Source organism: Vigna unguiculata, chromosome 1 (genome assembly GCF_037176805.1).
Source record: "Vigna unguiculata cultivar grain cowpea cultivar isolate G323 ecotype 2 chromosome 1, ASM3717680v1, whole genome shotgun sequence".
NCBI lineage: Eukaryota > Viridiplantae > Streptophyta > Magnoliopsida > Fabales > Fabaceae > Vigna > Vigna unguiculata.
Window position 1 is genome coordinate 11,877,724 of NC_140792.1, and position 27,087 is coordinate 11,904,810.

At 34.5% G+C, this 27,087-nt stretch overlaps 2 long non-coding RNA genes across 3 annotated transcripts; both read right to left on the reverse strand.

The window, feature by feature from the left end:
- Positions 1 to 6,689: 6,689 nt before the first annotated feature.
- Positions 6,690 to 21,384, reverse strand: LOC114186856 (uncharacterized). 2 transcript variants are annotated; one of them, XR_014993075.1, is made up of 3 exons: positions 20,526 to 21,384; positions 12,878 to 20,423; positions 6,690 to 9,389 (listed from the first exon to the last, which is right to left on the reverse strand). It is a non-coding gene; the product is annotated as an uncharacterized LOC114186856 (long non-coding RNA). The 2 variants fall into 2 exon arrangements; XR_003605161.2 differs by having other exon boundaries at positions 6,693 to 9,389; positions 20,541 to 21,384.
- On the reverse strand, positions 10,301 to 12,863 carry LOC146888705 (uncharacterized). Its single transcript, XR_014993076.1, has 2 exons — positions 11,992 to 12,863; positions 10,301 to 11,891 (listed from the first exon to the last, which is right to left on the reverse strand). It is a non-coding gene; the product is annotated as an uncharacterized LOC146888705 (long non-coding RNA).
- Positions 21,385 to 27,087: the final 5,703 nt, after the last annotated feature.

Sequence of the window (27,087 nt, forward strand, 5' to 3'; positions counted from 1 at the left end):
TTGAGTTTATGTGGCAGGTTTAAGGTAATAATTGATTAAGTGTATGTGTGCATGATAAAATCGAATTAGCATGATTTGGGTGTGTTGCTATAATTTGGATAGGGTACTGTAAACTGTATAACTGTGTGTGGCAAATGGTGTGTACCATATTGACAATTTTGTGGCTTTTTCCAGTAGAGAATAAAGTAAGGCATGTTAGGGCATGATAATACTTGATTTGGGCATGAGTTATTTGTATATATTGAGTTTTAGTCATGGTGTTATGTTTTGAATACTATGATTGATATGTGAATGATTCATTGCATGTTTGGGGTCTCTTAAGACCTGAGGAAAGTGCCAAAAAATCAGTAGCATTGCGTTATTGGTATAGCACCTAGCGGCGCGGGGCGAGTCGCCAGGCGATAGAGTTCCAGAACAGTGGTAGTGGCCACTGTCTACGCGAGGCGCCTGGCAGCAGGGTTGGGTCTGCCAGGCGGTGACAAAGCAGTGAGCCTTCTGGGAGGCGCTTGGCGCCTAACGGTGTGAGATGTCCGCCAGGCGGTCTGTAACCAGGTTCCGCCTAACGACGCGAGAGGCGCTCCAGGCGGTTTTGGTGCAAAGGTGGTGCGCGAGGAAGGATTTCTACACAACTTTAGGTGATGTTCATGAAGTGATGCTTTGGCTGGGGGCCCAGTTACAAGTGTATCTTGTATTGGGGTAACACGTGGCCACTCTAGGTTGTAGCCTGGTGGTTTAGGAAGTCTAGTGGAGTGTGCGAGATTGTGGCTTGTACGGCGAGGTTTCGGATGATTGCCCTCTTCAGTGCATCTGATAGAGTTTTGGTAGTCTGGGAACAACTATGGACTTCTGTTCGTTTTGGGGAACTCCACTTGGTGTCGCGTGAGAGGTTGTGGCAATTTTATTCCCGCATGTGGACTATTAGGTGGTGGCCTGTGGTCGGAGGGGCGAGTAGACACTCGTGCAGCAAAGATGGATCAGTGAAGTCATCTAAGGGTGTAGAAATAATAGACGTCTAAATTATGGGTTGAAAGCTAAGGAACTAAGAAAAGGGGAAAATAATAACATGTGTTAGAGTTTTGATATTTATCTTTAATTTAATTATGTTGTGTTTAATTGTTTTATATGAGTTCACCCTATCTGTGTGTGTTTTGGTGATGATCATGTAACTTGTTACATGGGAGCAGAGGTTGATGCAGGTGAGCATGAAGATACGTAGAGATGGAGTGGGGATCAACTATGGGTCTGTTTACTAGTTTTAATAAGAACTATTTTGTAATGGTTTGAGAAACAATTATAATTGTAATTATTGAACGTCGTAGTTTATTTATTATTGGCGCTTTGGCTTTGGATTTTAAATTTCACGCGTTTTGGGGAAAGTAATTGAATTTGAAATGAGGTTTTGTCATCATTTTATTTACTTTTTATTTAAAAATAGTAATTTTCGGCTAGGACGTTACAATACGTGTGTCATTTGAGCCCTTCACCCACATGTTGGCCTTGACCCCCTCCGAAACTAAACCCTATATTTTTAAACCCCATGTAAAGTGGGTTGGGACAGGGTTAAGGTGGGGTTGGCCCTAAAACTAAATTAATTTGTTCTCTCTCTTTCGTTTCACTCGTCTAAATTTTGTCATTCTCTCTTCCACGACGGCATGAAGGGGCTCACCTCCTCCATCATCTTTGAGTGTTTAGGACTCCTTTTTCTTCTTTTCTCCATCATCTCCGAGTAGTGACTATGCTTCCAAAAAGTGCAAGGTTGACCTTAATGATGTTTTCTCCTTAACCTATTGCCTCAATTCATATGATCCTTGCCTAAACGGGTTCGTCAAATTCTACCCCATCTTGTTTCTTTTTATCAGTATGCAAAATCTCTTCTTACTTTTTCTTATCAAATTTAGACTTTTATTATTACAATATGCAATTGTTGTTTGATGAATTTTCTTCTTGGGGGTGTTGACTGAGGGGAACTATAACTTTGACTGCAAATCAATAGTGGAATAATGGTATATGTTCTTGTAATTTTTCTTCTTTTTATGATTAGGTGGAGGTGAAAAGTTGCTTGGATTTTGTTGTCCTATAGACCTTTAAGTGCATCATAGAATATCCAATACTTTGAGTCCACTATAGAAGAAGTTGCTAATACATTATAGGGAGTTGTGAAGGTTCTTACTTAACTTCTAATTGGCTTAGATATATTTTTGGTACCTGCAGACATAAATATGTTTGGTTATAGTTTAAGAAATATTTTGTTATTTATGTTCCTCATTAATTTTTAGACCTTTTGAAAATGATTAGAATCACTTGACAATGTTGGCTTGACACCCCTATATACACGTGTTAAGTTAGTAGTAATTTTCAGATAACTTATTTAGATATGACATCAAAGTGTGTCTAAAGTCACGTTTAGCCATGATCCTATTTTATTGATTTTTTTTAAGTTAGCATCGCTTATATATCTATTTTGTGTGATAGGTTGGAAGCATGAACTGTTATAAGGAAGTATCATTGTGTAAAGAGCTTGACATATATCCACAAAAAGCTCCTAGGATTTTTGTATTTTGTTAGAAGGAGAATGAAATAGGTTATTTGGTGGAGTACAATGGACATTTGGCTGCTAAGAATTTGAAGGCTTTCATTTAAGAACACTTACCAAGGTTTTCAAGCGAATCAACTTGAATAGTCTAGACCAATTTAGCACAATGACAAAGTTTTTTAGGGTGTTGCTTCTCTCCACCAAGAAGTACACTCCAGTAATTTGGCGTGTTCTTAGTGGCTTGTATCATAAACGCATTACTTTCAGTGATGCACAAGTGTGTAAATGATGGACTTGAAACACATTATTTTCCTCTGTTAATTTCCTTCTTTACTTATTGGGAAAGTCATATATACATTGATTGAAATGGAATTATTGTGGAAAGATGGGAGGAATGGGGCAATAATTTTTTTCCTTTTTTAATTCTTTTCTTTTCTAGAAAAGAAAAATGAATGAGGATGAGGCCTTATGTTATCTTCATTTTTGAAAGGAGCTGGTATTGAACAGGGTGAGATGAAAATGGCTAGGTTATTCACCTCCTTTGTCAAGAAGCAATTAAACTAGTTCAGTAACAGTTCCAAAGAGAGATAGTTTAACTAGGTAACATTCAGCTGCTAACACAATTTATAAGTTGTTAGAAAGTTGATAACATCAAGTACAATTTGAGACCCACCTGAACATTAATCCCTATACTATAACTATGTTAGGTTTCTCATATGATTTGCCTTATGCTTTTCTCTAGGTCTGCCATTTGCTATTAAAGGCCAAAGTTGATAAAATCCAATTTGAAACATCCAATTTAAGGGAAAATGAGTAGAGGTTTGGTCAGATGACGATTGATTTGTTTCTTAGTTTCTAGATAAAAACCTACTCTATAATTGGAAAATGAATGGTCTCTTTTTGTTTTCATGTAATTAACCACCCCTTATATGTACTCATTGTGATAAAATTTGAGGACAAAAGGTCATGTGAGCAAGCATATTTTAAGGTATGCTGAAAATTTTGAAGCATATTTTTACCACATAATTATTCTTTTATTTTCGTGGCAGTAAATTATTTTGTTTTGCTTCATGCACATTACTATTGTAGATTTATTTATTTATTCCTTTTGTCCTTGGTTGGTTAATAGATACTAAAGTAAAGATAATTTATTTATTCTTTCAAATGCTTACCTACTTGTTACATTTCTTGTGTGATCTCACGTTTCAATTTTTATTCGAGTTTTAGATAGTAGGTTGAAGAGTTCTTATTTTCTCTAACAATTTTGAGTTTAAATAAGTATTTTTAAGTTTATATATAGAAAAGAATTGTTGTGGTTTGAAAAGAAAACTCGTATCCTGGACTTTTTTCTCCTTGATTGCTCCTTAAATTGCAAATGGATAATGCTTTGATTGATGATCTATAGAAGAAAGACCTATTAAAATTATTGTTCATTTATGTATGTAGTTGTGTGCAATAACTTTTAAATATGGGCCATTCTAAGAGTAGCTCTTTAATTTTGGTTGATGATCTTGTATCTGAAACTCCTGGTCCATTTGAAAGTGCAACCATAAATAAAAAATGAGTCTCAAATGTTTGGAAATTTTTCATAAAAATAGGAAAAGACAAGGATGGTATTGAAAAGGAGGCTTGTAAGTATTGTGACAATAACTACAACGTTGGAAAAACCCCTATTGCTAAAAACAATTATGCGACTTCACCCTTAAGTCAGTATGTCAATGTGTGTAAAAGTATTCAAAACTTAAATGTGGATCTGAATCTTTATCAAGAAAGAAAGTTTGGGACACAAAGATTCAACGTAAGTCACTTGTGAGAGCCATAATTAAACATGGTCTTCCTTATAACTTTGTTGAATATGAAAGAAGTAAAGAGTGGATAAAATACATTAATCCTAATGTTGACATGAAATGAAGGAACACTACTGTTTTAAATGTGGAAAAGGAATACATGGAAGAGATGGATAAAGTTAAGCAAAGCATGTCTAGGTTTCCTTATAGAATTTGTTTAACCTTTGATGTTTGGACTGTAATTACTTATGAGGGCTATATTTGCCTAACTGCGCACTTTGTTGATAAAAACTGGAAATTGACAAGATTCTTAACTTTTTGTCGAATGAAACCACCACACACGGGTGTTGAACTAGACAATGTTGTATTTGATTGCCTAAAGCAATGGGGTATTGATAAGAAAATTATCTCAATTACCTTAGACAATGATTATGCTAATAATATCTTGCAAGACATTTTTAAAAAGCCATCTATGTGTTCATAGAAATTTATTATGTGATGGTGAGTTTTTCCATGTACAATGTTTGTTCACATCCTTAATTTGATAGTTCAAGATAGTTGAAAGGTCGTTTGACAAAGCACTTCATAATATTAGAGAGAGTGTTAAGTATGTTAAATCATTAGATGGAAGAACTCTAAAATTCAAAGAATGTTCTAGTGATGTTGGCATAAATATGAGCATTTGTTTGAGATTAGATGTAACTACAAGGTGGAATTTGACTTATTTGACGCTTGAAAGTGCAATCAAATATAAGAAAGCTTTTGAAATTCTCAAAGTGGTTGATAGAAATTATAAAAATTGGCCATCTTCTAAGGAATGGAATAGGGGAGAGAAAATGTGTCAATTCTTAGAACCATTTTATGAGATTATAAACATGATGTCTGGTTCATCTTATCCCACTTCAAACTTGTATTTTATGCAAATTTGGAAAATTCATCTTATTGGAGAGAATTTCTTGAATGAAGATGTCACCTTAAAGGAAATGGCTTTGAATATGAAAGATAAGTTTCAAAAATATTGGAAGGAGTATAATATTAGTTAGCTTTTGGAGCTATTCTTGACCCACGAGTAAAGGTTGATTTTATAATGTATTGTTATAAAAAATTGGATCCTTTAACGTACGGAGAGAAAACAAAGAAAGTGTTAGAGAAGTTCAAGAGGTTTTTAAGGAATATGTAAAGTGTTAGTTTTGAAATGGTTGAAATGCCAATAAGGGGGAGGGGTTGAATTCGCTAGTTAAAAATTTAGGCTATCTTTGAAAGCTAAAAACCACCTTTAATTGAATCAATTAGGTCACCAAGTTAGGATGCAAAAGGTGCTGGACAATATACTTTCAGTCGATCAAAAACAAAGTTAACAGATTGATTTTACTAAACAAATTCAGTTCTAGTATAATCAATCGATTGAAACAGAAAAATAGTCGACTGAAATACTAGGTAAATGTAGAAATGCATATTTGAGTTTTAAACCAGGAACAATGCACAAGAATGATCAAGACAGGTTCTAAATGATTATGCAAACATGTTCAATGCTGCAGATGTCATGAAAACATGCAAGAACATGAAAAAGATTATTAAAGCACAAGTTCTTTAAACTTTAAAATGAATATGCAAGAGAGAAAGGTTAATAAAGAAAGGAGACCACGAGATTTTTATACTGGTTCAATCAAACTTAAGCTACATCCAGTTTGTCAAGACAACCTAAGCTTGACTTTAGACTATTTCAAAAGATTTACAAAGTATCCACCCTTACACTTTCAAAATATGCAAAAACCACACAAAAGACTCTTGAATCACACAAGAGTCATACCAACACAGCAAGAACCCTCTTGCAGACCTTGAAAACCACCAGTCACACACACAAACCCTAAGAAAGATCAAACCTGAGTGGTAGCACAACCCAGCCTACCATAAACCACTTTCTCCAAGCTTCAAACCAAGCCAAAGGCTCCAAGAATTGATCCAAGATTAATATTCAACTACTACAAACTATATGATCACGAAAGAGAGAGTTTCCATAAGTTTCAAGAACAATTTTGCGCTAAAAAATGATCAATAGAGCTCTCTTTCAAAAATCACAGCTTATATAGTCAAACTATTACAAAATTCAACAGGTTGATTTTCAAATCAATCGGTTGATTTCACTTGACTTAAGTGAAATCAGTCGATTAAAAAATAAATCAACGGATGAAATTTGTTGCAGTTTAAGACTACTACAGTAAACCTTTTAACCTATTAAAAAACCATTCAACAGATTAAAAGAGACATTTTAACTTGTTGAAAAACCATTCAACAGATTAAAAAACATAACAAAGACCAAATACATCTAATTAATGCTACAAGGTCTACAATATGAATTACAAACTTCAAATACACTTTCTTAATGATGTAACCATGTGGAGAGCACACTTTCCAGCCTTGATCAACATGGATATCATTAAATCTTCTTTCCTTCATCAATTTAGGCTTCATTCCAATGGTAATGGCTTCAAGATAGTTCAAAAGGGCTTCATTAAATCTTCATCAAATCTTCAAGAAGCATACCACATTGGCTTCACATGTCAACATAAAGAATCTGTTTATTCCTAGTGTTTCTCTTTCCTAATCACCTATTGAATCCATCTCGATGTCTCAATCCAATACCAAAGGGAAAAGGTTGAAGAGATCAAGGATTATTTTCATAAGCATTTTATACCTAGTGTTCATTGTTTTCATTTTTTGTTTAGTTTCGTTTTGACAATGAATATGCAATGCATTATATGATTTTAAAATGTATCAGAATGAATCAAAATCTATCGTTGGCAAGAATGCGATAGATGCTTATTTAGATGAAGCAACAACAGATGATGATAAAGACAGTGAAGATTTTGATGTGCTCAAATATTGAAGACTAAAGAGAAAAAATTTCCTATATTGTCTATAATGGCTCGAGATGTGTTTAGTATTCCCATTACTACAATGGCATCAAAGTCAGCTTTTAGTAAAGGTGGGTGTGTACTGTCTAAATATAGAAGCTTCATTCTTCCTAATCATGTGCAAATGTTTATTTGTACTCAAAATTGGTTACATGGATTTTCTGAAAATCATAGTGGTAAGTCCGTTGTTAGTTTTAAAATCACTTTACATTAAATAATTAACTCTAGACTTGTGATTTGATTGTATTTCAATTGGTTATGTGATAGATGGAGTTGTTAAAAATATTTTTGGTCATGAAGGAATCATTGATGAGTCTAAACTTCTTGAAGATGTTGAAAGTCACTAACAATGACACTTTTTTTGATTCTATTATATACTTAGTCCATTATCTCAATATATTTGGTGTTTAATTCTTTGAGTCAAACATTTCATTTTTTAAAATAGATTAATATAAGGAGTTATTGAGGATCTTCCCCAAACATATTCACAAGAGGTAAGACAAGAAAAATGAAAGGAAGTTGGATAGAAGGTGAGTGTCACATGGAAAGAAAAGTAGGAGCCTTATTAAGATTGGAAGTTTAGACTATAAATGTATTATTTCAAGGTTTGTAGTTTATTATTATATTTTTTTCATGCTAAAAAGGAAGGCCCATGGACTAGCTTTGACCCATGGGGTTTTATGGATATTTTAGCCCTATTAGATTTTTTAATAAGGAATTTTTTGGCCATGTGGGCTTTTTTGGCCCCAAACCATGTGGGCCAAGGTCAAGTCCTATGAGAAAGGCCAATTTGATAGATCTACTAATTGATCACCTGGGCTAACAAATTCAGTCTTGATGTCTCCATATACGATCTTTTATCAAATAAAATGTGATGAGTTCAAATTTTTGCCCTCATTTAATGTTTAAATTTGGAGATTTAATAAAATTTTTGTGCTTAAGGATTGATTTAATTAGGATTGTGATTATTGGATTTATTGAGTACGTAAGGTAAAAATGGCGTAAAAATTGATTTTAGTTGCATAAAATATTATTGGATATTCTAACGTTTGTTAATACAACTGGAATTTAATTTGGGTCATTAAAAGTTTGGATTTGAAATATTCAAAGTTACAAAATAAGTCCAAAATCAAGAAATTCTAGAAAAGAACAATTCAGAAGTTAAATGCACCCCCAATTTTTATTTACACACTCCTCCTGCAAATGGACCACAAAAACTTGTTCTGCATCCCCAGTTTTTACTATGTTGCACCCCTCCTACCACTTAAACTCCTCTCAACCAGATTATGCCATTTGGCAATCCTCACCTTCCAAATCTGTCCAACCACATGATACACGTATCACGATCCTCTACTCACTAAACTAACCAATCATACACTGTCACGTCACCATCTCCCAAAATGAAACCCTAATCCTAATTTTTCATCATCTCCTTCCATCACCATGGCAGCCGCCACCCTTGCCAGCAGTTGCCGCAAACTCTCCACCACCATCTTTGTCGCACACCGCGAGCCAGCTTCAACAACTAGCGCACCACCTCCATGCAGCCTTGTTGCCAGAATTTGCACCACAACACCGTGAGCACGCCTTCGTCGCAGCAGGAGTTCACGCATCCATCACTACTACACTACACCAGGCGTTGCAACTAGTCACGGCCATCACCAACGTAGCAGAATCTCCACCGCGCTGAGGTTCTGCACCACCTTGAGTTCGAATCCACCATCACGTAGCAGCAGTCCAGCACCTTCAAACCACGAGCTTCACGTACCCACAGACACGCTGTGAATCTGCATCGTTCTCCATCTCCTCATGAATCTACAACACACCTTCATCATTTCATTCACGCACCAGCAGTTCGAACCTTCGAACTACATCTTCATGTCGCAACAACCTCTTCACCCCGATGCAGCGCCACTACGAGCATGACCACCGCATCTACAGCCACCGCGTCACCATTAGCCTCCAACCGCAACACCTGCACCTCGAAGCAACAACCATGGCAGCACCATCGCCAACCGCAATCCATGGTGGAGGAAGGAGAAAGGAGGCAAAAACCCTAATTCTGGAGAGAAAGTCTCTGCACCACGTGTTAGCATCTCATAGGACAGTCAACTAGTCAAAACTGGTCAACACTGGTCAATGTAAAAGTCAATCCTGGTCAAAATTGCAAAAATGGTCAAATAAGAGAGGCAGAATTGGAAATTGGACAGAAATTAAGTTGCTAATTAATTAAATAAAGATAAAATATTTTAGCAACCGAACAGATAAAGTGCAAGTCCGATTGAAGCCTATATAAAGAGGCCTAAGGGAGCAGAAGAGGGACACTTAGCAACTCTCTGGTTTTGGCAAATACCGTCATCCACCATATCTCTCATTTTTTCTTTCATTTTATTTTCTTTCCTTCATCATATTATCATGTATTCCATCAAGGCCATGGAGGGCTAAGCTTTTGGGGTTGATTCCACTGTAATTTCTTAACTAGATTCTGAGGTTAGATGAATTAATTTATTTGTTCTTTTGATTATTGTTGTGGTTTTTGTTTATCTATGTCCTTTGCTTCTTAATTGAATAGAAAATAATGATTTTAAATCTACACGCATGCTAATCATATGAGTGAAAAGGTTTTTAAATTCAATTGAGACTTTACTTTGATTTTATTTAGAAACTTTCATTTGATTAAATAAGTTTTTACCAATAATTGAGACTATACTTTGATTAGAGGTAATTACTTTAACTAAAATTAGTCAAGACTTTACTTTGATTAATTAAGTTTTCTATTTGGTGAGGAAATAAAGGAATAGACGTGATTAGGCATAGTAAAATTTAATTGAAATTGTACTTTGGTTGAATTTACTATGGATAATCTAAAAATTTTCACTTTTAATTGAGACTGTACTTTGATTAAAAGTGAGAATGCCAACAAATGAATTGAGACTTTACATTGATTGATTTGTAAATCAACAACAATAATTAATTTAACAATAATCTCTTGATAACCGATGAAGAATCCTATTTTGAAAGAGTAGTGGAATTGACCTATTTACTATTATTGTGTTTACAATCTCTTATTTGCGTGTCATTTATTCTTTGCATATCAAAACCCCATATTTTTTTAGTTTCTAGTTTTAATTGCATTTAGGATAGATTTTTATAAAACTAAAATATTTGAAATCAATTTTGTATTCGTTGTGAGACGACTCAGGATTATCTTAACCCTAACTAGTTTAATCACTACTAATTTGGCAATACTGAAGTTGCTAAAGTTAAGTAGTGGTAATTTGATCGCATCAATGACAGCGTTATCAAAATGATAATTAACTTTAATGTGTTTAGTCCTTTTCATGAAAAAATAGGATAAAAGCTAATTGAAGAGCAATTTGATTATCACATATAAGTGTAATTTGAATGACATCTTCATTTTGTGATTCTTTAAATAATTGTTTAAGCCAAATAAATTCACAAATGGTTGAGATCATAGTTCTATACTTTTTTTATGCATTAGATCTTATCACAACACTTTATTTCTTGATACTCTTCCAAGAGATCAAGTTATCACAAATTAGAGCTATCAAAGTGGGTCAAAACTTGTGGGCCAACCCGGCCCGAACCCGTGGTGGGCCAGGTTGGGTTGAAATTGTTTTACAAATTTCAATACGAGTTAATTTTTGATCTAGCCCATCAAGAACTCGGCTCACCTAAGTTGAACCCGTGGTGAGCCGGGTAGGCTCACCAACCCACCCGGAGATAAAGGGCCACACAATATTTTTGTATTTAGGTTGGGTTGGGCACTTTTTTTTTGCCAACATATTGAGTTGACAAATGCAAACCTAATATTTTTGTGATTTTGGTTTGCATTTGCAGTTGATTGTTTTGGATTGTATCAAAGTTTATTTAGATTTTAATCACAACTATAATTTAGGTTTTTTGGGAGTAAAGAAAATAAATTTTATTTTTTTAATTAGGTGAGCTAGTGAGCCAACCCGTTTAGCCCACCAACCCATGGTGGGCCGAGATGAGTTCAAATTTTTTTGGCTCGTTAATAAGTGAGTTGGGTTCGATTGGCTCACTAAGTGGCCAACCCGTGATGGGTCAGGCCGGGCCGAGTGGCTCGTTTTGATAACTCTATCACCAATGGAGACACAATATCAAAAAATTGAGTTTCTATTACATGAAAATCTTACCTAATTAGCATCTAAATAATCAACAACTTTAGTATGTTTATTATGACCATATAACAAACTTTTTTCAGAAGATCCTTTAATGTACTTTTATATACGAATGATTCCAATTCAATGATCTACACATAGGGAATTGAGAAACTTGCTCACCACACTAACTACAAAGAAGATGTTAGGACAAATACTAATAAGATAGTTCAATTTTCCAAACAATCTTTTGTACTCCACATGATTTGAGAAAGGCTCACTTTGATTAGGTAGGAGATTAGTATTGGTATCCATAGGTGTGTCAACAGATTTTGAGTTCATCAATTCAGTTTCCTCCAAAATATCTTATGCATATTTTCTTTAAGATATAACAATATCATTGTTGGATTATGCTACCTCAATCCCCAAAAAATATCTTAGTTTGCCAATATCTTAGATCGCAAAGTAATGACAAAGATGTTGTTTCATTTGGGAGATGACGTGGTGGTCACTGCATGTAAGAACAATGTCATCAACATATTATTAAATTGATATACCCAACACTTGAGTGATGGTAAAAGACTGAATGATTATCTCACTATGAGTCATACCAAATTGTTTCAAGTCAAGCCTTAAGAGACTATTTCAAACCATATAAATTTTTGCGTGGATGACATATCAATCCATAAGACTCCCCTTGAGTAACAAAACCTAGAGGTTGTTGCATATGATTTTTTTTTCCTGCAAATCCCCATTGAGAAAAACATTTTTTTACTTCTAGTTGGTAAAAAGGAAATTGTTGAGAGCATCCATGGCTATAAATAAGTGAACAAAACTATTTCTTCCACTAGAGAAAAAGTATCACCATAATGTAAACTAAAAATTTGTGTGTAACCTTTGGCCATAAGACAAGATTTAAAATGATCAATAGTACCATCAAGATCAACTTTGATAGAAAATGTCCACATACAACCAACAACAAATTTACCAGATAGTAATTGGATGAACTCTCAAGTTTAACTATTATAAAGAACACTTATTTCATCAAGCATGGTTTAATGCTAACCAAGATGGGCTAAGGCATCACCTACAAATTTTAGAATTGACACAGAAGAAATAGACGAAAGGAAGGTACAAAAAGTTGAAAATAAATTGTGGTAACTCAATGTAGTGTAATGAGTTGATGGATTATGCGTAGAGTGTATACCTTTACGAAAGACAATTGGAAGTTTAGACTCGGTTGTCGAAGTCGAAAGAGATAGAGTAGTTGGCACTAGAAACAGTGGCGAAACTTGAACAAAAATTTTAAGGGGGAAATTATATTTATTATATATAAATTATTTTTTCTAATTAAAAAAGGTTTTCATTTCCTCAAATTATTTTCTCTATTCAAAACAAGCACTCATATAAAATTCAACAAATATGATAATAATATATATAAAAGTGTAACATAAAATTTATCATCAACAATAATATATTCAAAAAGGCAAAACTTACCTTTAGTCAAATGCTCCTCTATGCTCTTTCAATGATTTAAAATCTTCAATAATTGAATCAGAACTGAAGCTTGTTTCAATATCTCTTTCAATATAGATTATCATAGTGCTTGCTAAAAATTCATTCTTCATCTTATTTCTCGACCCGTTCTTGATTATTTTCATTACAGAAAAGATCTTTTAGTTGTAGCAGTAGATCTTTCAATTGTAGCTATAGTAATTTTTGTTTAAGTTCCACCATTGATGACATAGATGCATTTTTTTCATCTTCATCACTAGCCTTCCTCTTGAAAAAAATAACTAATTCTTTTACTCTTTACCATAATTTTTCTAATATAAATTTGTCAACTCTCTAGAAAAAGATAAAATTATGACTACCCCAAATTAAATTTTAAAACTAAGACTCAATATTTTAAGAAAACTAATAACTTCTAAATGATTAGCTTCCCTTACCTTAGAGTAGATTCCTAATCTTGCTCTTACCTTTCACAACTTCAAAGTCTTAAATAGTTCTATCTATACAAAGAAGAGTTTGATCAACAATTAAAACATGATTTTATGATCTCTAATAGATAGAGATGCCTAGAGTGTAGAAAAGTCACATACAAGAGAAAAACATATTGCTTAAAAAAAGGTAAAAAATAAACTTACTCAAAAGAAGAAATTGTTCGGTCTAAATGATCCTTAACTCCTTAATTTTTCTGTGGTGCAATTGATTTTAGAAATAATAAGAAATTGATGGTGAAAATTAAGATAGAAATAAGAGGAGAGAAAGAGATGGAAGCACGAAAAAGAGAGAAATCAAATAAAAAGTAGAAGAAATTATATAAAACGTGATTTTTAAATTATAAAAAAATCTTTTAAACTAAATTAATATAAATAAAATAATAGATATGTATATATGTATATATTTAAAAAATATATAAAAAAAAAACGTTAGGGGAGTCGTGGCTCCCCCTTGTCAATACAATGGTTCGCCCCTGACTAGAAATTAGTCATTTTGTAGAGGTGAAGAATCCAAAGGTGCACTAGACATAAGAGGATCACAAATAATAAAGATGATGACTATAGCATATGGATACATATGAGGAGAAGAAAGAGACTTATTGTAAAGGGAAGATTCATTGAAGGTGACAAACATTGAAATAAAATAATAATTAAGGGTAGAGAAGCATTTATATCCTTTCTATGATCTAATGAATCTCGAAAAGACACATTTGTGTGACCTAGGGGATAATTTATCAAAACCAGGACTAAAATTATGAACAAAACATGTAGATCCAAAAAATTTAAGTGGTAAAGGGTGGAGAGGTTCATGAGGAAATAAAATAGAATGAGGAACTTTATTATCTAAGACCAAATATGACATGCGATTAGTGAGATAACATGCACTAAGAATAGCATCATCCCAAAAATACTCACTATGGATTAACATTGTGCGAGTTATTTTAACAAGATGATCATTCTTGTGCTCAGCCTCCCCATTTTTATTTAGGTGTATGCACAAGAGATTTGATGAAGAATGTCATGAAAAACCATAAAATTTTGAAAAGAATGAGAAAGATACTCATGGACATTATCATAAATTATATTTTAACAACTAAATTCAATAAAATTATTGATCAATAGTATGTTATTGTGTATCATAACTTAATTTGAGTATTCTTTAAAAATTTTCAATACAAAAAATTAATACATATTAATAATATGAAGAAGTTATTTCAACTTAATTACAAAATAATAAGTAAGTAGTGTTAAGGCACATATGAGATGTCACATGAATAGATGACAGTCTAACTCTAAAATTCTAAAATGTGTATTAGGAAAAACATAAATGAAGTTTACCAAAGCACTAAATGAAACTACGGAAAGAGCTAGATGACCACTTAAAGCTTATATGAACATATTTGAAGCATTATACAAAGATAAGCATGAAACATTGGAAAAAGTCAAGAGAAGTGTGAAAAGAATATAAGTGTAAAGCATTAGCAAAGCCAAGCAAAACGTTAGATGAAAATAAGAGCGCTAGACATACTACAAGTATAAAGTAAAAATGGACTCTACAAAAAGATCAAACGACAAGAACAAGTGAAGTAGACACGTTATACATGTTGTTTTCACATAACACTTTGAACTGTGAGATTGTCTAATCTTCGTATATATGTATTGACTCACATATCCTAAAGATGGTACTGTCTAACAAATCATCTTTTAACTTTTTATAATCATTTTAGTGTTGTCAATACTACAAAATAATTTTTGGAGAGAAATTTGTTGGCAATTGTTTTCTCCACCTCATCAAATTTCTTCTACCACCCTATCAAAAACTTTCGAAAAATGCTTTCCATTAAAGGAGGGGATGTTTGACTTCCTAAACAAATTTTCCAAAAGTACTTATCGGGAAAATAAATTCCGAAAATGATGAAATATAGGAAGAAAATGATGGGATGCAAGAAGTAATTTCCAAACTTGTTTGCGCCTAATATGTTGAGTGTTATAGAAAATGTGTTGACATAGAGGCAAACATGCTTTGAAAAGCATTGCACAAGGACAAATGAACAATCATGTATAACGCCCACTTATATTCTCTGCCTTAATGTTTAAGGGTTGCCCCAATCTAATGGGCCTAAGGACTGGCCCACAGAGTGTCCAAAGCCCCTAAGACAGCCAAACCCTCTCATTTTGTCCTCACTTTGCAAAAACAGTACTCACTCCTCTCCCTTTTCCCAAACAGAAGCTCTACTAGGGTTTGGACCTCTACCATCTTCAAGCTAGCTCAGTCTCGTTCTCTAAGTCACATAAGTTAATTCTCTAATCGCACCTCCTTTGTTTTTGGCCCTATGGTCATGATTCTAGCTAGGGTTCACATTGGTAAACCGTATTGAATCTGTTCTACCATTTTCTAGTTCACGAGTCTGCTTCAGGAGCTGTCGTGCTCATTCGCTTAGGTGTCGAAGTGGTCTGTTAACATTTTCCAAGTAAGGGAAGTTAGGGTTCTGCTTGATCTTCAGTTTTATGCTTGCTTTGATGATATTTCATGATTGTATGGGTTGTATGCTGTTATGAGCTTATGAAATGTCTTATTGAGCCGTTTGGGTTGTGTTTGTCGGCCTGTTGCACGAGAGAACAGTGGTGAGCATTGGTTTTCTCGCCCAAGCGAGTACATCTCGCCTAGGCGAGACTAACAAAGGCTCGCCCAAGTTTCCTGCTCGAGCTGTTGCTTAAGCAACGAGTCTCCGTTTTGAGTGAGATGCAATCTCGCTTAAGCGAGGAGGGCTCGCTTAAGCGAGAAATCGCAGGAAGCCATTATTCCCCTTTTCGAGCTCTCGCCTAGGCAAACGAAGCTCGCCTGAGCGAGAGAACCCTCTTCATTAGCGAGACCTTTATGCCTGAGCAAAGAGCTGGGCGAGGATGCATTTTGTTCTATTACTTCTTTGTTCTTGGATGAATGTCACATGTTTAGTTGGATTATTGTGTTAAAGCATGTCTTGAGCGAAGTTGCATGTATAAAATAGTTCATGGGTTGAATATGATGAGTTTGGTATGACTTTGGTATGGAATATGAATGAAGGTTGGTTATAAAAGTTGGCATGAGATTGGTATGCATGATAAGTACATACTTGGTTGGTGAAACATGAATTGTGTGTGGTTAGGACGTAATTCCACAATAGTTTCATGGTGGTGCCTCATTAGTTAGGATGTAATTCCATGAATCTCTAGGTGAGATCTCATGGTGGTGCCTCAGTTGGTCAGGACGTAATTCCATGACCTCTATTAGTGGGAGTTCATGGTGGTGCCTCATTTATATAATTTAGTAATGATTCAATGTAAGGATTGCATCTTGACGCTCTAAAGAGTTAGTTAGTCTCACATAAAGCGTACTGACTCAAGTGGTGAGAGTAGTAGGAGGCCTGAAACACTTTAAGGGCTAACCTTGTGCGTGGGGGATGAAACACATGTAACAATTAGCTCGGTAGAGCAGTAAAGGCCACCAAAGTGCAAGCATCCGCTGAATCCGACTAATTATATGTATCTGGATGAATCGTATCTTAAGTCTTAGTGTATTGTTTGCAAGTCATAACATGATTGATTGATATATGTATGTTGGATTATGAAAGTGTATGTATTGGTATGATAAATCATTTTCTACTCTAGCTTACCCTTTTTGCTTGTTGTATGTTCTGTGTGTGTGGTTTTCTCTTTTTGCAATGATCATCAATTTATTGATGTGAGTAAAGGCAAGAACTCCTCGTGGTCCACAAGAAAATTGTGACTCCGCTGCATAGCCTGCTTGGGCTGGATTTTGTTTGATTGGGCTTTCTATTAGGGTTATGGCCCGTGTATTATCTTACCGTTTAGTGTTAACTTTGATTACTATTGACCCTTGTGCTTTGTTTTGTATTGGCATCATGGTGTGCCTTGGATATTGTAAGGAGTAGTGTTATACTCCAGGACCTTGTCTCTTATATTATTTGTGTGACATGTCATTTAATTAAAGTAATTATTTAAATGGTATGTTACATTTATGGTATTAGAGCCTGGTTCTTTGAGTCTGTGGACTTTGGCGTCCGCTTAGCTTTCTTTGTGTCTTCTTAGTGTCGTTAGCCAATGCACCTCCCACTAATTACTCATGTACCACCATATTTTATTTTCCACTTTTATCCTTCTCAAATAATTTCATCCTTTATTTATTTATTTATTTATTATATATATATATATATATATATATATATATATATATTTGAAAATTATAAAAATTACAAATATAGAAAAAAAAATCAAAAAATTCTTCTCTTTCATTTTATTGTGTCTCTCTGGTCGCTTGCACCGTGTGACACTTATTTTCTAAAAATACCAAAAAATAGTTTTCTTTCCCTTTTGGTGTTTGTCCGACCGTTCACGTCGTGTAACACATATTTTCAACTAATTCAAAAATGCCAAACAAAATATATAAAATTTCAAAAAATACAAAAAATGTCAATATTTTCAAACAGCTACATCTTTTGTAAGAACTACGTGATCCTTGATTCTCCACCGTGAGATACGTAGGAGCAAGGACAGTCCTTGTCAGGTTCACCTCCAAAAAATCAAATCATTCTCCAAATAGTTTCCTTAAAGAACTACGTAACCTTGATTTCTCATTTTGAATGAGAATACGTAGGACCAAGGTCAATCCTTGTCGGGCCCAAAAAATAAAAAAAATATTTTTGTTTCTTTTTAGCATTTTTGTCTTATTATTTTTGGGGGAAAATAACATTTTGAAAATTACATCGATTTTTCATTTTTAATTAAAGGTACCGCCCTCGAGCGGACGCTATAGGGTGCTAACACCTTCCCTACTCGTAACCGACTCCCAGATCCAAAATCTGGTTTTTCGCAGACTTGTCTTATCTTTATGGTTTTCCATAGTTTTCCAGAATAACTATGGTGGCGACTCCAAAATCTCTTTTCAAACCCGTTTTCTTTTTTGGTTCGTCGTCCCGTCGCGATCCCGGTTGTGACAGATGGCAACTCCAGTAGCGATGCTAGAGAGTCCCCAAGAAACTGATGGAAGAAATGAAGAATGTGATGGCTAGGGCTCAGGATGGTTAAATCATGACTTCCTGTGTTTCAAATGTTGTGCACTTAAATGTTATGGATGTTTTATCGTATGGATCACATTGTTGACTCCGTTTTGTGCTAGTGTCCATTATGCTTATGATGGTGTTTTCACAACTTTATAATTTCTAACTAGAATTGGTTGCATTATGTCATATTTTCTATTTCTTTTCATTTCCTTTTTGTTCTTTCTTTATCCATTTCACTCAATAAAATTCAACTAAAATAAAAGTAAAATAGGCTAAACTTTCAAGACACCCTATAGGATGCGACCCTATCGCAAAATCATGGAAAACCAAGGAGAAACCCAAGAGATGATGAAGACCGATATCCAACAATTAAAGAGTCAGATGAGTCAAATCTTGGAGGCCTTGAATGCCATGCAAAACCCTGGAGAGACGTCGACATCACAACAACAACATAAGGTTCAGGAAAACCAAAATTTTCCTCCATCTAGCCTCCCTTCAAATTACATTCCACCCCTTGGAGTGGACTCGAGGAAAGTTTGCATTCAAAATGTTGAAAACAATGTGGTTGAAGAAGAAAATAAGCTTGAAGCTGCTACTTTCACATGTTTTGGGGAAACCACTCATCCAAATATCGTGAACATAGTAGAGACAAAGCAACATGATGTGAAGTCTATCGTCGCACCTAGGGACGTTAAGGACGAAGAGAATAAATTACAAATGCTTGAGAAGAGGTTGAGAGCCATAGAAAGGGAGAGAAATTTTGCATTCAGTGATGTTGTTGGACTATGCTTAGTCCAAGACATGGTGATACTCCCAAAGTTCAAGTTGCCAGAGTTTGAGAAGTATCGAGGGAACACTTGTCCAAAGAACCACATAACCATGTTTTGTCGGAAAATGACTGCCTATGCTCATGATGAAAACTACTAATTCACTTGTTCCAGGAAAGCTTAACTGGCATCGCTCTGAATTGGTATACGCTTTTGGAACCAACTCACATTCGTTCATGGAAAGATCTGGCTGATGCGTTCTTGAGGCAATATGGATACAATAATGATACAATGCCTAATAGGTTGCATCTACAAAATATGGCGAAGAAGGAGTTCGAGGCATTCAAAGAGTATGCTCCAAGGTGGAGAGAGATTGCTGCTCAAGTGGTGCCACCTTTGCCTAATAAAGAGATGACAACTATGTTTATAAGCACTCTATAATCACCCTTCTACGAGTGTATGGTGAGTAATGTTTCCTCAAGCTTTGTCATAATTGGAGAAAGAATTGGAATTGGTGTGATGACAGGGAAGACCGCACATGCTTCTACCATGGTAGCAAGTGTGAACGAGTCCAGTTCTAAACCTGGGAAGAGGAGAGATGGAAAATCTCAATCACGTCCCACTGCTCAAATACCCTTGACCTACCCTCATTCCGGAGCCTTTCCCAGACAAAATTTGATATCCGACCCCAACTCAACTTCCCACCGAACCATTGGACAGGGAAATGTTAATCAAGACAATAGGCTTGTGAGTTTCACTCCTATCCCAATGACCTATGCAGCATTGCTCCCAAGTCTTCTCCAAAGAGGTTTGGCCTCTATTTGCCCCACGAAGCCTGCCAAGCCCCCGTACTCCAAAACTTATGACGCAGATGCAAGATGTGATTATCATGGAGGGGCTATTGGTCATTCAACCGAAAATTGTTGGGGACTCAAGCGTAAAGTGGAATCCTTGATTGATTCAGGACAGTTAAAGTTTGAATGAAATCAACTCACCACTAAGGCAAGGTATGGCAACGCCTTTGCAAATGTTATGGAGAAATGAAGTGGGCTCTAGGACCACATAAGAAAGCATAATTCATTGTAATAGTGAAATTGATGTTGTTTTGTTTGCTTGCTATGAGGACTTTGCTCATTAATGACGCGATTTCATCCATGAACTTCACCGCGTTTTGTCATCATGGTCTTTCTCTTGGTTTTACTTGAAACAAGTCCTAAAAGGGTGTCGCAGAAAAGAATTCAATTAAATTAATGAAAAAAAAAGTAATGACAAGAATGGAGGTTACTTGCATAGAAAACATGGCATTAATTCTCACCAGCACCAAACCAACCTGAAACACACTTTCTCCTCCATTCTTGTTCACATGTGCACACATAACAGCCAAACCAATTTCATCTGCCACCCCATCACCCTCAATCTCTATCGTCACCATCAACATCAGCCCCGTGCCACTACGTAGACCACTTTCCAGCCTTATTATCCTTTCCTTCTTCATATTCAACCTTCATCTTCATCCGTCATCTTCATCCTTCACCTGCACAAAAATCAAAGAGAACTAGAAGCCCCAAATAGCACCAAAAACTCTCATTTTATCTTCCCCAATCACAGACTTTCAATCGAAACAAAAAGGAAAGAAAAATCGTCGGTAGCATCGCCGCCAGCGAGTCGGAGTCTTGAATGATGGTGGTCTTGGTGGCAACGGCCACAAGATTTCGTGTTTAAGTGAGCCACTTCGACACAAGAAGAGGAAGGGGAACTCTGCAAGCGGCAATGGCGTCGTGGCGGCAGTCCAGGCCGTGGCGGTCTGAGCTGGCAAACGCGAGGTCGGAGCGGCGTGGTGTGCAACGGCAAGACTCCGGGATTCGGCCTACCTCGCGCGCGGGAGAAAAACGAGAAGGGGGACAATTCAGGGAGTTGGGTTCTCGCCGGCGATGCTTCCAGTAGGGACTGGTGTCGACGGCGGCGTGTCTTGCCAGCCGTGGGACTTGCGGCAGCGACACTTGTTGTCGGAATCTTGGTGGCTCGAGAGAAGGGAGGAAGGGTGTTGTTGGTGAAGTGAAGAGAAGAGGGGCTATAGTTCAAATTAGGGTTCCCTTTTTTTTCTTATTTCAAATAAATTGGGTCTGAACGTTTTTTTCTCCGCGCACCTTTTTGTTTATATTTGCACCTCCATTTATTTGAGTTGGACTGTTTGTGTATTTTTTTGCGCACTCCTGATATTTGCTAGAACCATACCCCCATTTTTTGTTTTGGACTTGTGTGCAGCCCATGTTCCACTTCACACACCTCTAGTACTTGCTGCACCACCAGGTATACTAACTCCACTACTCATTTGTGTTATGGGTTTGTTTTATACTTTTCTTGTTGCACCCCACCTTTAATAAACACACCTCATTTACTTCATGCACCTCCTACATTACTCAATCACCCTCCTTTTTTTATATTCCACTTTTGTCTTTTTTTTTAATTACATTTCATCTTTTTATAAAATTATAAAAATTCCAAATAATAGAAAAAACCCAAAAAAAGGTTCTCTTTCATTTATTGTGTCTGTCTGGCCGCTTGCGTCGCATGACATTTTCCCAATTAATTCAAAAATGATTTTTTTTCCTTTTAGTGTCTGTCTGACCGCTCGCGTTGTGTGACACATATTTTTAAGTAATTCAAAAATACCAAAAAAATATAAAATTTGAAAATATAAAAACATCAACATTTTCAAACAAAAAAGCTTTTTAAGAACTACGTGATCCTTGATTCTCCATTGTGAGATACGTAAGAGCAAGGCCAGTTCTTGTCAGGTTCACCTTCAAAAAATTAAATCATTTTCTCAATTGTTTTCAAATTTCTTTAAAAGAGCTACGTAACCCTGATTTCTCATTTTGAATGAGAATACGTAGGATCAAGGTCAATCCTTGTCGGGCCTAAAAAAAAATAAAAAAATATTTTTGTTTCTTTTTAGTATTTTTGTCTTATTATTTTTGGGGAAAATTAACATTTTAAAAACCACATCGACTTTGCATTTTTAATTAAAGTTACCGTCCTTGGGCGGGCGCTGTAGGGTGCTAACACCTTCCCTACGCGTAATCGACTCCCGTATCCAAAATCTAGTTTTTCGCAGACTTATTTTATTTTCATGGTTTTCCATAGTTTTCTAGAAATAACTATGGTGGCAACTCCAAATCTCTTTTAAAACCCATTTTCCTTTTTGGTTTGCCGTCTCATCGCGATTTCGATTGCGACAGATGGCGACTCCACTGCGGATCACGATGGGACGACAGACCAAAAAAGAAAACGGGTTTAACAAGAGATTTGGGAGTCGCCACCATAGTTATTCTAGAAAACTATGGAAAAGCATAAAAATAAGACAAGTCTGCGAAAAACTAGATTTTGGATCCAGGAGTCGGTTACGTGTAGGGAAGGTGTTAGCAAATTAGTTCTTATAAAAACTATACAAAAGAGTTAGTCAAATAAAATAATAAAAATATGAGAGATAACGATAAAAAAATAAAATAAGATAGAAACTATAGTAAAGAAAAATAGGTCGATTCCACTGCTTTTTCAAAATAGGATTCATCATTTGTTTCCTAAAGATTATTGTTGTTGATTTCTTGTTTAAGACTTCAAATTAATCAATGTAACTTCTCAATTAATTTGTTGGCGTCCTTACTTTCAACCAAAGTAACTTCTCGATCAAAAACAAGAACTTTGTAGATTAGTCTTAGTAAATTTAACAAAAGTAACTTCTCAATTAAATATTACTAATCCTAATCATCTCCATTCTTTTACCTCTTATATCTAGTAAAAAGCTAATTAACCAAAGTAACTTCTTGATTAATTCTAATCTAAGTTTTCACCTTTAATCAAAGTAACTTCTCAATTATTAGCAAAAACTCATTCAATCATATGAAAGTTTCTAAAATTAATCAAAGTAACTTCTCAATTAAAATTTAAAAACCCTTGGACTCATACGATTTTTATGTTATGTAGATTTAACACCATGCTAACTTGCTACAATGTAGAAATCATTACTTTTACTAAATTAAGAACCAAAAGACATAGATGAAAATAAATCTCAACAAGAATCAAAAGAACAAACAAATTAATTGATCTAACCTCAGAATCCAGTTAAGAAATTACAATGGAATCAACCCAAGAAGTTTAGCCTTTCATGGAATGCAAAATAAAAATAAAAGAAGAATAGAGAGAAAAAGGAAACGAAATTAGGCCCCCCTAAGGGTTCCTAAACTTCGGAGTCCCGAGCTTGTCCTTTTTGCTTCTCCCTTAGTCTCTTTATATAGGAATTGGACTAGGCTTTTCTATTGCTAAAATCTCTCAAATATCTTTTAAAATAAAGATAAAGATAAAGATTTAAAAATATTTTGAGAGATATAGACTATTTGACAAATATAATTGGTTGATAATATCAATATCTAATATAATTAAATTAATTAATTAATTAAAGATATATGATAAATTATCATCAATTAGTATTTGTATTAATTTTTCAAATCAACCCTTTGCAATCTCCTTAAATTATCTTCTAAATAATCCAATATCTTTAAGATATATTTGTTTGTTGTGGAACTAAAAAGATTCAAGAAGATCTTATCATATTTAAAAAGATTTGGTCGTTATTATCTTTTAATATTTTATGATATAATTAAATAAGATAATTATTTAAAAATATCAAATAAAATATCTAAAGATATATTTTTCCCAAATTATCTTCTATTATAAAGATAAAGAAAACCGCAAGGTCCAATTTTTTTGTTCCTCTCTTCTTGGTTTAGCCAAACTTCTTCACTTTTTCAAGTTTTTCTTACCGTCTTCATGCAATGCTTGGCTTGGATTTTTGTGCTTTTGATAATTTCTTATTCTTGGATTTATCTTTAAGGTGTCATGAAGCTTTAATCAATTTATTTCCACACCTCCATGAGCACAACTTAGCTGCAGCTGCACTAACACACCTCAAAATACCCAAAGAACATTTATGCAACTAAAAAGTTTTTTTTAACATGTTTTTGTATCTCATGCTCAATAAACCCAATTATAGGAAATCCCAATTAAATCAATCTTTAAGCACAAAAATTCAATTAAATACCCAAAATTAAACATTAAATGAGGGCAAAAATATGCACTCATCACTAGCTATATGGCTTTTTTGGTGATGAAGGTCCCCTATCTCCTAGTGTTTAGAAACATGCCCAAGATTTTGTGAAGTTTCTAAAAAATTTCTATGAAGCCACTAAATCTTTTTCAACATCATTTCATGTGAGTATACATATTGCGTTTCACCAAATGGCTACTATTTATTTTGCACTTGATAAGACAACCATGAATCTGAATAGTATATTACCATCTACCGGTTGTGACATGAGGTTGAAGTATCACAAGTATTGGGGTAATGTTGACAACATCAATCACTCATTACATTTTCATGTTTGATCCTCGTTACAAGTTTGAGTATGTCATTTGAAATTTTCAAGAAATGTACAAACATGATTCAAACAAAGTTGTTGAATTAACTATGTAAAAGACAGTTTGAAAAAAATGTATGATTGGTACAAATCACTTTATGATGAACAACATAGATCTAAGCAACCACTTGAACATCAATTTGATGCATCAACCATTTTTGAAATTCCTGTATATTTGGCAAGGGTTGATGCTTTTAAGGAGCACTTGAGAGAAAAGGACACCATAGATAGAAAGAACGAGTTAGAAAGGTATTTAAATGAATTTGTTGTTGATGGTGATGACCAACTTGATATTTTGGTTTGGTGGAAATAAACTTTCACAGTTTCCCATTCTATCAAGAATGGTTAGAGATGTGTTGGCCACCCCTATTTCTACAATCTCCTCTGAGAGTGCATTCAATATTGGAGGTAGGGTTTTGGATACTCTTAGAAGCTCTTTAAATCCACCGATGGCCGAGGCACTTATTTGTGCTCAAAATTGGTTGAGGATCACTATAACTCAATTTGATGGTATCAATGGCAATGAAGAGTTTGAGCTTTTTAAGAAGGTTTTCACAGGTACGAGTTTCATTTATTTGTCCTCTAAACTTCCTTTGTAATTATGTTGTTGTGTATATTAATAATTTTTTATTTCAATTAATTTTAGAATTTAATGGTAACACAATGGAAGGAAGCGAAGTTGGTTCATCATCTCACAATAACCAATGTTGTGACTCTTAATTGCTCTAAGATATTTGTCTTCCTTTAATTACTATTACTACTATTATTAAATTTACTTATTATTTTTGTTAAGTTTTAACTGATTTTCTTTTATGTAGGTGTGGTATTTTTTGAAGGCATTTGTTACTTTTATATGCAAAGACTCAATTTGAATGTTATTTTGGAAGATATCTCTCCATTACACTTTTTTTATGCAATCATTGCTTGTATTACCTTAATTAGGGGCATGAGTACTCACTTTGGTACATAAGGTTTTTTATCCTAAAATAGCATGGCAATGAAGAAACTCTAAAGGTGAGATATTATATATAAAAGAGAAAGTTGTAGTATGGTGACATGTTCTGATCATCTTCCTTTGCTTGTAGGAGCTATATTTTGGCTTGAAGAAATTACCTTTTTTGGATTAAAATAGCATTGGTAGTGAAAAAAACACTAAATGTGAGATATTATATATAAAAGAGAAAGATTTAGTTTGGTGACATGTTTTGATCATCTTCCTATGTCTGTAGGAGCTGAAACTACATCTTGTTTTGACTTGAAGAAGTTACTTTTTTTTATTAAAGACAAATTAAAAGGAAACCATGCTCAAGAAATATGATAATTAGGCGCTTTTTGGGGTTTGGAATTGGAATTGGCAGCAAAACTGTAAAAACTACTAAAGTGTGAGGGTGGAATGTGATATATATGGAGTCCCTGCCATAATTACAATCATTAAGGTATCATGTTCTATCATATAATTAATAGTATAGTTATGGGCTTTTTAATTTTGAGGCTGGAATCATTGTTTGATCTCTATTTCTAATTAATAGTAGTTATGGGTTTTTTAATTTTCTCATGCGTTTGCTTGTAATAATGATCTCTTCATAAAATTTAATTATTTAGTTTTTGGAGAGGACTACTACTAACGTGTCTATCTTTAATTGAATGACTTATTATTCATTTTTTTATGTTAACATTAGTCTTAAAAAAATTGAAACGATTTAGATGATGAAGAAGGTCTATTAACTCACTTTTTCAGTCGTTTTTATGAGTTAAACAAAACCCAAATAATCTCCCTAATGAAGTATAAGGAAATTAACTCGGGATTGAATCTAAGGAAATGGTGTGTGTCAAGTTTTAACTTGGTAATTTATTCTTGCTAAAAAGAAATAAAAGAAAGAAATGGGGGGGATTAAAATAAAGAAAAAGAAAGAAGATGTAGAATTTATTCAAGTAAAAGCTCAACTAAATGCAAGATGGAAATGATTAATGCCATGCAGGAATGCAATGTTGTTGCAGGGTATCTAAGAAATGATGAAGAAACTAAATCTAAATGGAATAAGGTGTCTATATGAATGAGTATGCATGTGCAGATTTGTTGTGATCAAATCTATGCAGAATTGGAGTGAAAGATTTCAAAACTATGCAAAATATGCATGAATACTTTATGCCCAAATGCATAATATAAGATGGGATCTAAATGGGAATGATGAAATGAATATAAAAGGGGATGAAAGTGAAAGATGCAATGCCAACTTTATGAGAATATGCGTGAAATGACTATGGCAACAACAAATCAGTGACTACAACCACTGTCACAACAAAACATAGGTTTAATGCCCACCAATTTGATTGGAACGTGCAACAAAACTGGTATGTGATAGCAACAACAAAAACTCAATGCAGATTCAAGATGAAGTT